The sequence below is a fragment of the Otolemur garnettii genome, unplaced genomic scaffold, assembly GCF_000181295.1.
Source record: "Otolemur garnettii isolate 467f Iridium unplaced genomic scaffold, OtoGar3 scaffold00040, whole genome shotgun sequence".
Taxonomy (NCBI): domain Eukaryota; kingdom Metazoa; phylum Chordata; class Mammalia; order Primates; family Galagidae; genus Otolemur; species Otolemur garnettii.
The window spans coordinates 2922639-2927751 of NW_003852435.1; the positions used below are offsets into that span (position 1 = coordinate 2922639).

The window sequence follows — 5113 nt, forward strand, 5'->3', positions numbered from 1 at the left end:
GCTCTCCTACAGTGACAAATAATAATCCTTCTGTGTGGCTGTGAAAAAATAATGCTCCTACTACCAAGGTCTAGCCATACATTTTATCAGATAACTTCAGGTCTTCCAATGGCCTTCTATAGTTTTAGTTAACTTTAGACTGTATATGATCCATGATATAATTTCTCAAATGGAGTAGATACCTAGGTATAGTATTTCTAAATAATGAAGATTCCTCACCTAGAATTGGGCCATGAAAAGATCTACATCTAAAAAAACACCCTAAAGTGTTAGGTTTCTCAAGGCATTTTTTATTTCTAATCTTACTGAGGTATAGTTAAAGTATACCAGCCACACGCATTTACTGAGTACAATTTGATCAGTCTGAACATATGACACCACAATCAAGATAATAAGAATTTCCATCAGCCTGAAAATTTTCCTTTTTCCCTTTAAAGCTCCCTCTCTCTCTCTACCATCTTCCCCAGAGAACCATTGATCTATCTTCTTTCATTATAGATTAATTAACATCTCTGGATATTTAAATAAAGGAATCATGGGTGCTCTTTTTGTATGGATTATCTTACTCAGCTGCTTATTTTAGAATTAATTGAGGTTGTAGAGAACATGAATGATTCATTCCTCTTTATTGCTGAGTAGTATTCCACCATACAGATGTGAAATACATCTTGATATATTTCTGACAATATATCTAAAAGATATTTTAAATCAATTTCTTAAATCCACTTGCTTACTTTGTAAGGATCACATAGTACTAAATCGTATGTAACATACCATTATAATCTCTTGATGCTGTAACAAACCCATTGGTACATTTTGTGTATGTGGATATTTCTGCAGGAAATGGCAAGAAGTGAGAGAGATATCTCAAATGACATGCCCTATTAAATTTAGATGGATATTATACTGTGGCCAGAAAAATCGTGACATTGCACACTGGTATAATTTTCTATGAGACCATATTTCCTACATCATATTTAAAAGTATTTCAATATTTGCTAGTATGATGGGTGAATGATGATATTAAAGTAAGAAATTATAATTTTCTATTTACTAGTGAATTTGTATCTTTGACTTTAATAACTATAATTGACATTGCATCATTTTTTTGCATTGATTCTTCACATCTTTTTTCTAAAATTTTGTTTTATTAGATAATTGGCTTATGTTTATTGATTAGCAGAAACAGATATATTCTAGATATGTGTATGTCTGTTAGAATTCTTCTCTGCTTTTTCAGTTGTGTTTAAACTTGATATTTTTCTCATAGAAATCTATTATTCCAACTCTAGTACTCTGAGTAATACCTTAATGAAATAATGAATATTTTCAATTATAATTTAATTAAAACATTTCCTTTATTTTATTGAAACTTCTATAAGTGTGTTTTTCTTCAGGGAAAAATTAAGAGCATATGTTGTGGATGAACAACTAATTTTTTTTAATACCAACTACTAGATGATCTTTCTTCAATTAATTAACAACCATCTTGGCTCGTCACCTGTGGCTCAAGCAGCTAAGGCTCCAGCCACATACACCTAAGGTGGCGGGTTCGAATCCCCAGCCCGGGCCCGCCAAACAACAATGATGGTTGCAACCAAAAATGGCCAGGCGTTGTGGCGGGCGCCTGTAGTCCCAGCTACTTGGGAGGCTGAGGCAGGAGACTCGCTTGAGCCCAGGAGTTGGAGGTTGCTGTGAGCGTGATGCCATGGCACTCTACCCAGGGGGATAGCTTGAGGCTCCGTCTCAAAAAAAAAAAACAACCAACTTACATCATTCTTAGGCCTTCAGTATTTTTGCATCTGCCTTCAATATCAGTTAAAGATATAATGTGACCTAAGGAATTGAAAAGAAATAAATTCAAATATCATTTTTTTAAATGACATGCTTGTATTCATGAAATACACCCCCAAAAGATGAAAATATAAATAAAATAAATTAACAACAGTAAGTTCACTGGGTTTAAAAATAATTAAATTATATTTCTAAAGAGTTGAAGTAATTTATGTGATAATTACTTTTATAGTATAAAATCCTATGGAGAATTATAAAATATATTGAAAGATAATACATTGTAATTTTTAAAAGAAAGGTGGGTATTATAAATGAGTTAATTCAACTTTATCTTGCTTAGAAAAAATGTACACAAAATATAAAGAAAGTTCAAAGATTGAAAGAATATAACAATGAAAACCTGATATGATTTTCTTAAAATCAGGAAAATTAGATGTTGCAGCCAAATTCTTTTCTGGAGATAAAGTAACTACATAATAATAAATTTTAAAATCACAAAAAGGAATTTTTTGGAACTGGAAAAACCTGTTTTTTAGGTGTAAATAGAAAAACTAAGAACTAAAGAATACCAGAGTCTTATGAAAAAGTAGAATAAGGAAAAAATATGACTTGCCAAATATGAAAATTTAATTTGGATGTGTAATCATTCACATATATTGGTAATAATGTGATTATAGACAAATGGATCAAATAGAAAGTCTAAATTTACCTCTCTCTGTTCTCCATTTATATATACATGTACACATGTGTATACATATACATATATATATATTTTGTTGATAAATCTGTAGACATTGCATGTTAGCAATAAAGATGATATTGAGACAATTGAGAAATGATATTGAGACAATTGCTGGATCACATTTCAATAAATTGAAATATGCTTCTAATGTGGCATCATACAACAAAAAAGAAAGTCCATTCTAGGTGGAGATAAAAGTTTAAGAATTACAAAATAAAATCTATTTTTTCAGCAAAGGATCATAAAAAACTGGGAGATACATATAGAAAATTAAAATATTAGGAAATACTTTTTGGAAAGCTCAAAGATTCAAGAAAAGCAAATAAGTAAAAAAATAAGTCAAAGATACATAATAGAATTTTATAAAAGAGGAAACCAACATACACAATGTCAAATAGTGAAGCAATGTTTTCCACCTCATTAGTAATGACATAAGTAAATACTAAAATGGCAATAAGATATCTCTTCACACCCTCCTAACCGCAAAAACTAAAAGAAGTTGAGCAATTCTTAATGTTGGTGAGCATGTTAAACAACATACCCTTTCATCCACTGCCAGGAGGGAAATTAACTGATAAAAGCACTTTGAATGACAAGGTGAACTAAAATAAAATCTTATAAGCTCCAGCAAACTGAATGAGCTCCACTCTTGGCCAAAGGGACTCCAGAAATACCCCAAACTGACTTTCTGGGCCATGAGAAGGGAGGTCAGATGTCTCATCATGCCTCCCCTTTTCTGGAGATTTCCTCGGTAACTCACCAAGGAGCCTAAGAATATGCAACATAAAGCTTGAACCACATAGGCGGGTCTTCAATTTACCCACTAGATCTCATGGTGACATGTCTCTGATTAATAGAGTTACTTATTTTACATTTAAACATTTTAAGCCTTTAGACAAAGCTTCATTTTTTTTAATCGATTACAAAGCTAAGAATCTTTAAACCCACCTGTAACCTATAAACCCCCTCTTGGCAATGTCCTGCCTTTGGGGGCTAAACCAGTGTATACCTCCCATGTATTAATTGATTACTTGACATGTAATTCCTGTTTCCCTGAGATGTGCAAAACCAAAGTGTCACCCAACCTCACAGAGACCACTAGCTCAAGTTTTCTTGGATGTGGTTCTCGGCCATGGTCTTCAAGTTTGGCTCAGAATAAACCTCTTAAAACTATTTTACAGAATTTGAGTTCTTTTCCATTAACAACATTTTGAGAAAATGATAAACATCTTCATAGCATCAGCCCACAATTCTGCTTTTTAAACACATACTCTGGAGAACTCTTGCAATGAGTCCCAGGAAATACATACACAAATATTAACAGCAGGGGCATTGGTGGCACACAAAGCAGCCTGGCAGCCAGGTTTGTGTGACCACAGCTGGGAATCCTGAGGTTTCCCACACAGGTGGTGACCCAGCTGGGCAGTGAGTGGGCTATGGCCAGGTGGTGAGGTCTCTTTCCTTCTGGCCATTGACTGCTGTGCCCTGGCTGTGGGTTATAACCCTACCGAGGCCTAGAAGCCCAATCAGCTGGTTCGCCCAGGGGCGCTTACCTGGCTTCCATGATGGATGCCTTAGCAGAGAGCTTCGAGCTGTCCTGTTATTCCACTTCTGAGCTAAATTTGATGGCTGTACTTGGATATTTAGAAAACATCATTATGGATGAGGAGTTCCAGTGATTACAAGGAAATTTCATGGATACATACTGCCAGGAATTTGAAAACACAGAAGAGAATAAACTCACATACACATTTATTTTTAATGAATATATTTCTTTGGTTAAAAAAAAAAGGTATGTAAAAGAACACCTGCTAGCTAGAGCAGATGGATTTAAAGTGGTGACTTTCATAACAACATTATGGTGCCATAAAGATGAAGTGGCTGGTGACATATTTGACATCCTGTTCACATTTATGGATGTTCTAGCTTTTAAAGAAATATTTCTTGACTATAGAGCAGAAAAAGAAGGCTGAGGACTGTACTTAAGCAGAGTTTAGTGGTGACTTTGTTGTATAAATCATCTTATTTGCCAACTTCCCAGAGCAGTCTGTGATATCAGGTCCTACCTTCAGCCAATGAATGGGATCATTCTGGATGTCACTGGCCCAACGGGCCAATAGGCTTAACTAATGATGACAGAAAAATGCATCTCAGAAAGACTGACACCATCCTGAATTCATATTAAGCATTGTTGTGTCAAAAACAAAATAACCTAACCCACCCAGACCTGGTTCTTCTGAAATAACTTCTTACATTCATTAAACGTAATACTCTTCCCCCTGCCCACGAGTATGCTTTCCTCAGGGGCTTCTGAGTCAGACTCCTAGAGCAAGCCATGTCCCACATCCTATCTGAGGGACCCCTTCCCCAGAAAACATGTTGGTGTACCAACAGTATGGAATAACCCACCATAACGAATCTCATTTTCCCCAGCAGGCTTTGCATGAATTTTTTTTTTTTTCTTTTTTTTTGTAGAGACAGAATCTCACTTTTTCACCCTCGGTAGAGTGCAGCGGAGTCGCTCCAGCAACCTCCAACTCCTGGGCTTAGGCGATTCTTCTGCCTCAGCCTCCCAAG

The 5113-nt window shown here is 35.2% G+C and overlaps 1 pseudogene; it reads left to right on the plus strand.

Moving 5' to 3' along the window:
• The first annotated feature begins 4101 nt into the window (after positions 1–4101).
• LOC100964462 lies at positions 4102–4589 on the plus strand (annotated as a pseudogene).
• Positions 4590–5113: the final 524 nt, after the last annotated feature.